The sequence below is a fragment of the Atractosteus spatula genome, chromosome 10, assembly GCF_055471065.1.
Source record: "Atractosteus spatula isolate fAtrSpa1 chromosome 10, fAtrSpa1.hap1, whole genome shotgun sequence".
NCBI classification, from domain to species: domain Eukaryota; kingdom Metazoa; phylum Chordata; class Actinopteri; order Semionotiformes; family Lepisosteidae; genus Atractosteus; species Atractosteus spatula.
This window is the reverse complement of record NC_142715.1, coordinates 379185-389790: the sequence shown is the minus strand read 5'-3', so window position 1 is coordinate 389790 and position 10606 is coordinate 379185. Positions and strand designations below refer to the sequence as shown.

The window sequence follows — 10606 nt, the reverse complement described above, 5'->3', positions numbered from 1 at the left end:
GAACATCACCGCAGTCCTGATGACGGGTTTGTTTACGCCGGCAAAAAAACAACAAACAGCCGTCGGACACCAGGAGTGTCAATATTATCCCCAGTAGCTTGTAACCGCACTGACCCCCCTTCTCCTCACACACACCGACTCGGTAATTGACGGAGCTCTGTCGTACGGCTCAGAAAATGAGCTTCGGCGGGTCTCAGACGTCACGCAGCGGCGAGCGGAACCCGACCGGGAGAATAACGGCGCTGCCAGCCCCCGCCACCAGACGGCGCTCTCCCCGAAACCCACCCCTCAGTTAGTTAACAGTATTGATACCGCACAGCCGAGCTTCGCCATCTCAAATCAAGAGCTGCCGAAACTTGGCGTGGGAAGCGTCAGTTCACCAAATTACCCACAAGAGGGCGCCAGAGCTACATGTTTGAAGACCACAATCAGGCCAGATATCCATTAAGCACTTCGAATTGAGAAATAACGTCTTTGCAGTAAGACAATTTTCGTACTTACATTAAGTGTTTATTTATAAATTATAGAATAGACAGAGAAAAGTGACAATTAAAGGCACTTACAACACTACATATAACATGTTTACTACACAATTTAAGAGTACTGTGAAATTATTGTGCTCTAGAATACAAACTGCACTCAAACCACAAATAAATACATGCATGCATCCACCTAATAATAAACTTCCAGAAAAAGATTCCAAGTCCATGTTTTCATGATATCAGCATTTGTATTTTTTGTGCTCCAAGAATGCTTACAAATGAGGAATGTGGGCCGTTTGGCACTTCATACCAAATTCACCCAACAATCTCATTTTGAACCCAGATTCCAGTCCAGTTTTTGAAAAATCTTTGAATCTGTGGATAGAAGATCAAAGCAGGTCAATTTGTAGTACAAAATCAAGCTTATAAAGTCTGTCTATATTTTGAAAAACAGCTGCAGCTCTCAAAGCCACGCAGAGAGCTCTGCAAGACAGCAAAGCTGATCCTGCTCTGTAAAATACTGATCTACAGCACTGCCTTCAGACTGGACGGTTCAGTTCCTAGACACCAGAGGTTGTGTTTCCTTTCCACCGGCGATTCTTGGAGCCCAGGAGCCCAGAGATCAGAGCTAAGAAGAGCAGCAGGAAGGGAGGGATCAGCTGGAGGAAAAGAATTGGAGAATTCCCTCCAGCGTCGAGATCTGCAATAATAGAGAGATTGTATTAATCCATCCATTTTCAATCATCATCTAAAGGTCATGGGGAAGCCCCAGATCTCTCCATCTCACACTGTCCCTGCACGATGGACACACCTCTGATCTCTCCCTCTCACACTGCCCTGCACACTGGACACTCACACTCACACAATATTCAGAAACAAGTTTATTTTTCCATTACCACACATACCATTTTGACAAGAGCAGTGCACCTTTATAATGTTACAGAGAACTGAAATTGTCAGGAAACCTCTTACCTCCCACAGTGACTGTCACAGTGCTGATGGTGTTTCCCTGAAGGTCCCTCACTGTGTAGCTCCCCTGATCAGCTGGAGTGAGGGAGCGCAGTTTCAGAGAGCCGTCCCACACCGACACTCTGTCTCTCTACTGGGGGACACAGCTGGCTGTGCTGTTCTGGATAGAACACACTGAGGTCGAGTCTCCAGCTCCTGCAGGGTGAAACCTCCAGTGAGCCGAGGGACAGACAGAGGGACAGACAGAGAGGCTCCAGGCTGCAGGGTGAGGACTTCTGAGTAAGCAGGGAAGAAAAAACAATCCAACTCAATCTTTCTGAAACAGGTGATGAGATTGAAAGATTTCTTTAGAATGACAAAAACAACTGGGTGGCACTGTGGCACAGTGTTTAGCATCGCTGCCTCACAGCACTAAGGCCCTGGGGCAAGTTCCTGGGGTGCTGTCTCTGTGGAGTTTGCATGTTCATGTGGGTTTCCTCCCACAGTCCAAAGACATGCTGGTGGGTTAACTGGCTTCTGGGAAAATTGGCCCTGGTGTGAGTGTCCTGTATGTGTCCTGTGTGATGGACCTGTCCAGGGTATGTGTGTCCTGTGTGTGTTCTGCCCAGGGTGAACCCTGCTTTATGCCCACTGATTGACAGAACAGGCTCCAGCTCCCAAAATAAAAACAGTTTATAAACAGATAAAACAGTTTCGTGTTAACCTTACAAACAAAATGTTGACATTCATGCTGAAGCAGGATCAATATTCACACTGCACATTTCCAGCTCTGCAATATCACTACCGAAACATACTGCAGAAGTCCGAGTGAGATCCCCAAGATCTGCTAACAAAGGCTATCTCAACATATGCGTTAGAGCATACAAAAGTGACTTGTACCAACGGCTGCAACAACACATGCCCGCTACATGTGTTAAAAGGGATAATAATAATAATGATGATGATAATAAAAATAATAATAATAAAAATAATTGCTTACACTTATATAGAGCTTTTCTGGACACTCCACTCAATGCGCTTTACAGGTAATGGGGAATCCCACTCCACCACCAATGTGCAGCCCCACCTGGATGATGCTCCAGTCCGCTCACCACACACCAGCTCTCAGTGGGGAGGAGAGCAGAGTGATGAAGCCAATTCATAGATGGGGATTATAAGGAGGCCATGATTGGTAAGGGCCAATGGGAAATTTGGCCAGGACGCCAGGGTTACACCCCTACATGGACATGTAACAAAATGCGATTTGACATGTTAAAAGTATGAAATATGACTTTTGTTTCTGGGCCTGTGTGCTGTATATAAGAACTCGGTACCCCTTGCATTGAGCGTGTCCGTTCTGCAGGACAGACCCAGCACATGTTGCTTTCCTTATTAATCTCAATAAACACTGAATCTGCACAAGACTGCGTCCTACTCCTCTGATGAAGAATTTTCCCACAGGACATGCTAATGACAAATGTAATGTTTTCCAGATTTTTCACTATCATTTCTTCAACAGCGTCTGTTAGGGATCTGTTCTATTATTGTGGGGCTGGAATTGGAGTCTCCCCCCGTCACACCTGTGAGGACTCTAGCAGCCAAGAGAGGGGAAAAGCGACCTGTCGCTGGAAGACATGCAGGTAAACGTTCTTGGCACGATAACAAAGGTTGCCGGAGACTTGAAAGAAATGATGAGGGGCAATGCTCTGAGAGTTGAGACTTGAAAGAAATCTGCAGATTTTTTGGTTTAAAGAGGACGGCGATTTAAAAAAAGGAAGTAAAGGCTCTGAAGAGCAAGACAAGAAAATGAATGCTCTTAAACAAAGAGTCAGTGAAGCTGAAAGACCGACGCAGAAAGCTGTGCAGAGCAACAAAATGAAGACGTTGTTGCTAAAGTGCTGCCGGTCCAAGAGGAGGATTTCGTCTACTGACAGAGTCCAACGCATCAGGAGAGCCAACATGTGGACTTGCAAAGCCCAGAGCCATCATTATAGGATTCATCAGAAGGATGACGAGGGACATGCTGTGGCGAGCGGCCAGAGAGAACAAGTCTCTGAAGGCCAAAGACCTGAGGATTGCAGAGGATCTGTCTGCCGAGGACAGGCACACCAGGGACCAGCTGTGGGAAAGAGATCTGTGGCCAGTGACTGTCCAGCCCAAGAGATCTCCCTGTAGCGGTTATGAACACGGTTAATGCTGAACACGGTGGTGTTGTAATCACTTTTAAGGGTTTGAAACTCGCAGTTCAGTAGCTTTTTTTCCCCCCAAGAGTTTTTTTCTGTATTGTTTGTGTCTTTTTCCATTTTCTCTATTAACCCCAGAGGTATTAGGAATATAGTTAAAAGAAAGGCGATTTTTCCATTTTGAAAAAAGAAGAGAGCAGACTTTTATTTTTATTTTTTTTACAAGAAACGCCTTGTCACCAAAAGATCAGCCTGATTTTCAGTTTTGGAAAAGTCAATGGGGGGGATGACATTTGGATTTCTAGTGGTACTAATCATTCAGCGGGCGTTGCCATCTTAAAGGGGCACTTTAAAGGGAAAATTCTTTATTATAAGATAGTATGGATGCAGTCCGATGGCAAATCAGTTCAACGTCCGGGCTACAGGAATATGTCCAGGATTACACCATGTGTTGTGAACAAGCACCGCGAGACCCCCCTCCTTTCCTCTCGGTGGCATTTCTGTCTGCCTTCGAGTCCAGAATACAGTATGTTCCTGCAGCCACATCTCAGTCAAACACACGATACTGCATTCCCTATACTCCCTCCGCCTCCTCACCAGTGCTCCCAGCGCGTCCATCTTATAAGATAAGATCACTTTATTAGCCCTATACAATTTCTTGCATTAGGGATTCATCTTTTCACAGACCCCAGCTTGCTCTCCATGAGACACACAGACAGGGAGAGAGAAGCTGGGGGTCAGAGCGCAGGGTCAGCTATTTATACAGTGTCCCTGGAGCAGCTGGGGTTCAGGGCCTTGCTCAGGGGCCCAAAGGAGTAGGATTCCTCTGCCAGCCACGGGATTTGAACCAGCAACCCTCTAGCCGCAGATCCTGAGCCACAGAGCCACCGCACCGCCCTATTATTCGCTAAGGACCTCACGTTTCCCATAATGATCGAAGGAAGATAGGACTTAAATCTCCTTCTCTTCGCGTCGCACCGGGCCCTGCAGCCTCGGCGTTTCCTCCGGGACTGATGGCTTCTCCCTGGTTAGTAGAGCCGGACTGTGTTGGGGATGAGCCTTGACCCCATGGAGGTGGTGGCTGAGAGGAGAATGCTGACCAAGCTCACAGCCATTATGAACAACACCTCTCATCCGCTTCATGGGACTGTTACTGGGCAGCGGAGCACATTTACCAATAGACTGCTCCAGCAACGGTGTTCAAGGGAACGTTTCCGCAGGTCTTTCCTCCCGGCGGCTGTCAGGTTGTATAACGCTGCCTTAGGCTAGGACTGTTAGCCCTTCATTTGCTCCTCTATGGACAGCATGTTTACTCCATTGTACTTTTTGGACAATCAGTCTGTGTAAACCTATGCACATTTCGCACATATTTTATTGTTTTTTACAGTGACTATGATCAGCACATTTTCCACACACCTATGTATTTATTTATTTTTAATTATTTTGTTTGTCTTTTGTTTTATAACTATTCTGATGTCTGTTTTGCTTGTCTTGGGCTGGACTGCTGTAACACATCAATTTCCCTACGGGATTAATAAAGTATTATCTATCTATCTGTTCCTGCAGCCACATCTCAGTTAAACACACGATACTGCATGGTCTACACTCCCTCCGCTTCCTCACCAGTGCTCCCAGCGCGTCACGTGTGTAAACACTTACTCTGCAGCTATCTGCATTACAACCGGAAGCAAACAGTGGTCCGAGTAACAGCCAAAAAGTAGTATCTCGACTCCCTAGTATCCATCTTGTTGTGTGATCGGAAATCGAGCCGCCGGCAAAGAAAAGAAAGAAAAACACTAACACCAACCGAAAGAAAAGAAAAGACGACAAAAAAGAAACAGAGGTGCTGTAACAGGCAGGATGCCACCAGCACGCCTCCATCTCGAAAGAAATAAAAAAAAATACTCTTCGGATTATGGTCATCTTCCTTAGATAAAAGGACCGTTAACCTGCTGCTTGTCACTTCATGTGAGCTGCTTGCAACAATCGTTGTCCGTCTTGTTAATAAAACCATTTTACCATCTTGTGCGTTTTGGGCTGAATAGTAACACGCCACACACACACCCAGTGATCATAAAATCGGCGATCGGCCTCACAAAACGTTGATCGGTCCCTCTCTATACTGCTCCGAGCTCTTACATCTATTATTAAGTAACCTTATTTTTTAACTTTAATTTTGTGACTTGATCACATAATTTACTTCATTACGTCTGGCGGTTAAATGTTTGGTTTTTTTCCTCTTGTACCCGTTTCTGATCCTCTGGTTGTATTTGTAAATTATTTATAATTTAATAGTTTAATATTAAAAAAGGATACAAGCGCCACCTTACAAGTAAACGTTGCTCTGTTCGTCATAAAATCATGCCGTCGACCTGGACTCCCGTGTTATGCGCAAGAACAACGGAAGAGATATCTCGGAAGCCACTGCAGCGTTCACCCCTCTTTTTGCAACATTTCGGAGTGCAAGTGTCTGGGGCCTACGCACCCTGACCAAATCCAAGAAAAGGAAAGGTGACCTACCTGCCCCGAGGGGACGGAGTTTCTCCAATGTTAAAACATCACAAGATGTGTAAAGGCCGTTATGAAGGGCCGTCCACAATTGGGAGAGCCCCAGAAGCACTCGGACGAGTGAGAGACACCCCGGAAGGCTGGTTTGTGCAGCTCCCGAACTCTTTGCATCTCTGCGGCTTGGCATCTGTTCCTGAGCCCCGTCGATCGTTTCCCTTTCTTCATATTCTCTTTTTTTCCCCTCACTCCGCTGTGAAGCAGTTCCTTCTTCGGTGTTTTCTAGAAACCCAGTGAGGAGTCGGGGAACCTCCCCCGTCTCAACCAGGAATGGCGCACGTCTCCACTGCGCAGGCGCCGCAGCCCCACTACATGCCAACAGGGCGTGACCGCTCTTCTATTTTTACAATACGTTTCTATACGCTAGAGCAGAGGTTCCCAACCTATTACAGCCATAAAAACTTACGCGGCCCACACAAGGACCAGCCCATCCTCACCGTTTTGAAACGGGCTAGCTCTATACCTCAGCAGTAGCCTAATCGACACCAGTAATCAGAGAAAATACGCATATACAAGCTACAAACATGGCTTTACAAAGACCGTTTATTGATTACAGAAGGAGTCCAGTCAGCACCTCACAAATAAATAACATAAAAAAATTTAAAAACTAAGGCACCAGTACAGCTCTTTTTTGATGAAATCTCATAATGGTATGATGAAACGTTAGCCTTGTCAAAAACAAAACAACATTTTTTCTAGAAGTGCGGGGTAGCCGGTTTGTGCCAATGAACATATGAAGACGTTGAGAGAAAAATATGCACCATAACTATCAGAACAATTACTCAAGAGCGCCTTCTTTCTGGCTAGCTTAGTGAGGGGGCTGGTGCTCTTTGACAGATACCAAATGGTGGAAGTCGGGCGGCAGAGAGAAAAGCTGCAAGCAGAGGTCTGGCTCAACATTAAGCTTACTCCTGTATTCGGTCTTTAGTGCCACCCCCGCAGAAACTCCAGTTTCACAAAGATATGTTGTCAGAAACGGCATCAAAAATTTCACTGCTTTGTCTGAAAGACCAGGATACTCCGAAGTAACATGAAGCCAAAACTTGGTTAAGAATTTCTGTGAAAAAATCCATTTTAAAGCACTGTCAAAGATATACTGTTTTCCTTTGTGCTCAGACTTGCGAGGGGCACTTCGCATAAATTCACAAAAGGATTTTCAATCCAGCTGAACCGAACATCTAGAGCCGGGAAGTAGTCGCGCAGTTGGGTCCTCAAACTTTGTAGGTGCTCTGTAATTAACTCTGTGGCAGAGGCTGGTAGCTGCATTTGTTCTTTTGTAAGAAATTCTGACACATTTTCACATGAGTCATAGTTTGACCGATCGACACGTTTGGCCCGCATTTCCAGTTTCTTTATTGTGGCTTCTATTTAACTTCGGACGTGAAGACCAAGGATGAGTCCATTTAAGTGACTGAAAATCTCCGCAAGATAAGCCAATTTAGCGAGCCGCTCGAAATCATTGAAACGATTTGAGAGCTCAAATTCTGAGTCGGATAAAAGAAATTCTTACTTCATCACGCAACTCAAAAAGCCAAGTAAGCACCTTGCCCCGAGAAAGCCATCGAACCTCGGTGTGCAAAAGAAGCTGAACATGATCACTTCCCATTTCTTCACATAGCACTCGAAGTAAGTGTGACTGTACAGGCCTGCTCTTTATGAAGTTGACTATTTTAACTGCCTCATCCAAAACACTCTTAAGATCTGCTGACATTATTTTGGCAGCCAACGCTTCTAGTGACTGGAGACAAAAAAAGGAGACAGAATTTTAAAATAGAAATAGACGCTTGACAGCCAGAAGAATTCCCAATTGTAAAAGCTAAAACATGATACTTTTTACGTACATATTTCCATCGTATGTCTCCCCTTTTGATTCTTTAAATTTCTAATAGAATTTAAATTAAAAAAAGGAATTCAACTTTAAAAGCATGAATAGAGGGGGCAGTATTAGACCATTGACCTCTGTGGAAAATACCATTTAGCAAATCTATCCCAAACAGTTTTGTATATCTGCAGTTAAGAAAGAAAGGTAACAAAGATTCCTTCTCATTATTACAAAATACAGATAAAACACAATTGGGCCACTAGCCAGATTTTGTTATCATACCAAGTCGGAAAAAATATGCTTTTATTTTGATACCCTCTATCCTTATGATTCCAAATACAATATGTATATGGTGAAAAGTTATGTTTATATATTAAATCCAAACACAATAGAACTTGTTTAAAAAAGTTAGATAATTTAAGAGGAATTCTATTAATGTCAAAGTGACATTTTAACACAAATTCCATATCACGTTTATATGAAAAAAACAATTTGGGAGGGAAATTCCATATACTCATTTTTTTTCTAGTACAATTTCTAATCTCCGTGAGCAGAGAGAGCGAGTTAAAGGTTACTCAATGTTCGTGTTGGGGCTTGTCTGGATTAATCCAATCACAATGCGGCGGAGGTATAGGGCTTCTCTGGATTTATCCAATCACAATGCGGTTTACAGACTGTAGCTAGTGCGCGTAGTTAGCTTCTTCAAACCTGCAGCGAGTTTTGCTTCTCTCTGTCGGGGACTGATACACCGGCACCTCGCTGCTGTCAGGCGTGAGATACATCGTCTTTATCGTCTAAACGCGTTGCTATTTCACTCGTTCAGTCGCAAAGTTCCTGTTTCTGTCGTCACACAGGTGAGTATTATTGATCCGTCCCGGCGTCTTCACCGGAGGTTTTGGGGGGGATGAGACTGAACGTGATCAGATGGAATTGAACTGAAAAATAAAACATAGTGTCGATTACAATAATTTATTTTACTTTTTAATTTAATGAAAACGAACTTTTACCAGTTTAATTTTTAAATACATCGTAGTTACGTTCGTGATTTTTTTCCCTCGACAACATGATAGAAACTAGCGTGGAAGTTGAGTGCATCTTGGAGGAGTCGGATGTCCGACCAAAAACTTCCTTTAGTTTGGGTTGTGGGCTTCAGACAGGATGAATAGTTACTTTTCTCCTTGCGGCTTCAGGCAGCCCGTGCACGGAGGTTTAAAACTGGTGAAAAGTAGCGCGGTGACATTTAAAGCAACAGAGCAGAAGTAATGAGTAAAACAGAGCTGGTGTTGAGCGCTGGAGACCTGCAGCCGGGCAGGGAGGTGAGGCAGAGCGACACCTGTAGTTCTGTAGTTTATACTGACACGGAAAATGGACCAGTGTCAATGACAGAGTGTAGATATTTTACCAACCAGTCTCCGTACTTTGACAAATACGACGGTCTCTGTTTTAGACTCCAGTTTGTGGCGTCTGAATTCAACATTCTGCTGTTAAAATACGATAAACTCGTTGCATTCTTAGGGAGAGATGAGAATTCGTTAAAGGCGTCGCTCCTGGAAATCTCACAACATGGTGGTCACAGAACGGTTTTACATCACGACGTGTTTGATAAAATAAGCTTTAAGAATGAAATAATGCATAGATTCCTTCATAACCGAATCTCCAGGTGTGTTGCAGCAGAGCACAGATTTACAGAGAATTCAGATGGGATGGCTGTGTGGTCAGGCTCCGAGTGGGGATCTCTTATTTTCTGAGAAATCAAGAATATGCATTTGGAGGGTCTCCAGGGGGTTTCTTGGGATGGCACAGGACCTGAGTACTGCGTCTGGTAGCGGGGGACACCTGTGTTACACCTAGATTACCAGGCTACATTAAAGAGCAACTGCAGTCCCAGGTTCTCAGACAGGTTATTAAATCTCTGACAAAATAAATTAATTGTAGGTATAGAAACATTGTACAAATTTCAAAATACGGCACAGAATCGTGAACTTTGTGAAAGTACTGTAGGTCGCTATGTTGTGGCAAACCCCTGGTCTCGCCGTAGGCACGACTGAGAATCCTAACAAATTGTGATGTGGCCCTTCCTGCTCACTAGTCCCTGTGATGACAGATGTACTGATGTACGAGCGAATACGTCCAGGTTGTGCAGCAGACGTTTAACACAGAATTGTTCCATCATGATCTGCAGGCTGAGTTAAGAATTAAACATATTGGTGGGCAAATCCATTTGGAAGTCAAGAGCAGGATTTCTACTGGATTAAAAGAGACAGATCCACAAGCCTGAGTGGACAGTGTCACAGGGCCACTTCACCTCACTGGCAGTTGTATTTCCCTCGATTCATTCTGAATCACAGAACACTGCGGAGATTCAGTGTAAGTCAGGAAATTAGAGGTTTTATATGTTCCTGTTTTACATCAGCAAACAGTATCTTTCTAACCCTGATATATAAAAAAACACGGTAGTTCCCTCTTTAAGGTCCCTTGTCTCTTTCCCCAGGGTGAATCTTACGATGAGACTTCCTGTGTTGGTTTTCTTTCTTTTGCTTGCACTGACAGAGGGTGAGTATCAATTTCCATTCACAAATTTATATTTCCTGTTGATTTTCACTCTC

General features: G+C 44.2%; 1 long non-coding RNA gene across 1 annotated transcript; it reads right to left on the bottom strand.

Moving 5' to 3' along the window:
* Positions 1 to 488: 488 nt before the first annotated feature.
* Positions 489 to 6458, bottom strand: LOC148824396 (uncharacterized). Its single transcript, XR_016091743.1, has 3 exons — positions 6134 to 6458; positions 1455 to 1726; positions 489 to 1182 (listed from the first exon to the last, which is right to left on the bottom strand). It is a non-coding gene; the product is annotated as an uncharacterized LOC148824396 (long non-coding RNA).
* Positions 6459 to 10606: the final 4148 nt, after the last annotated feature.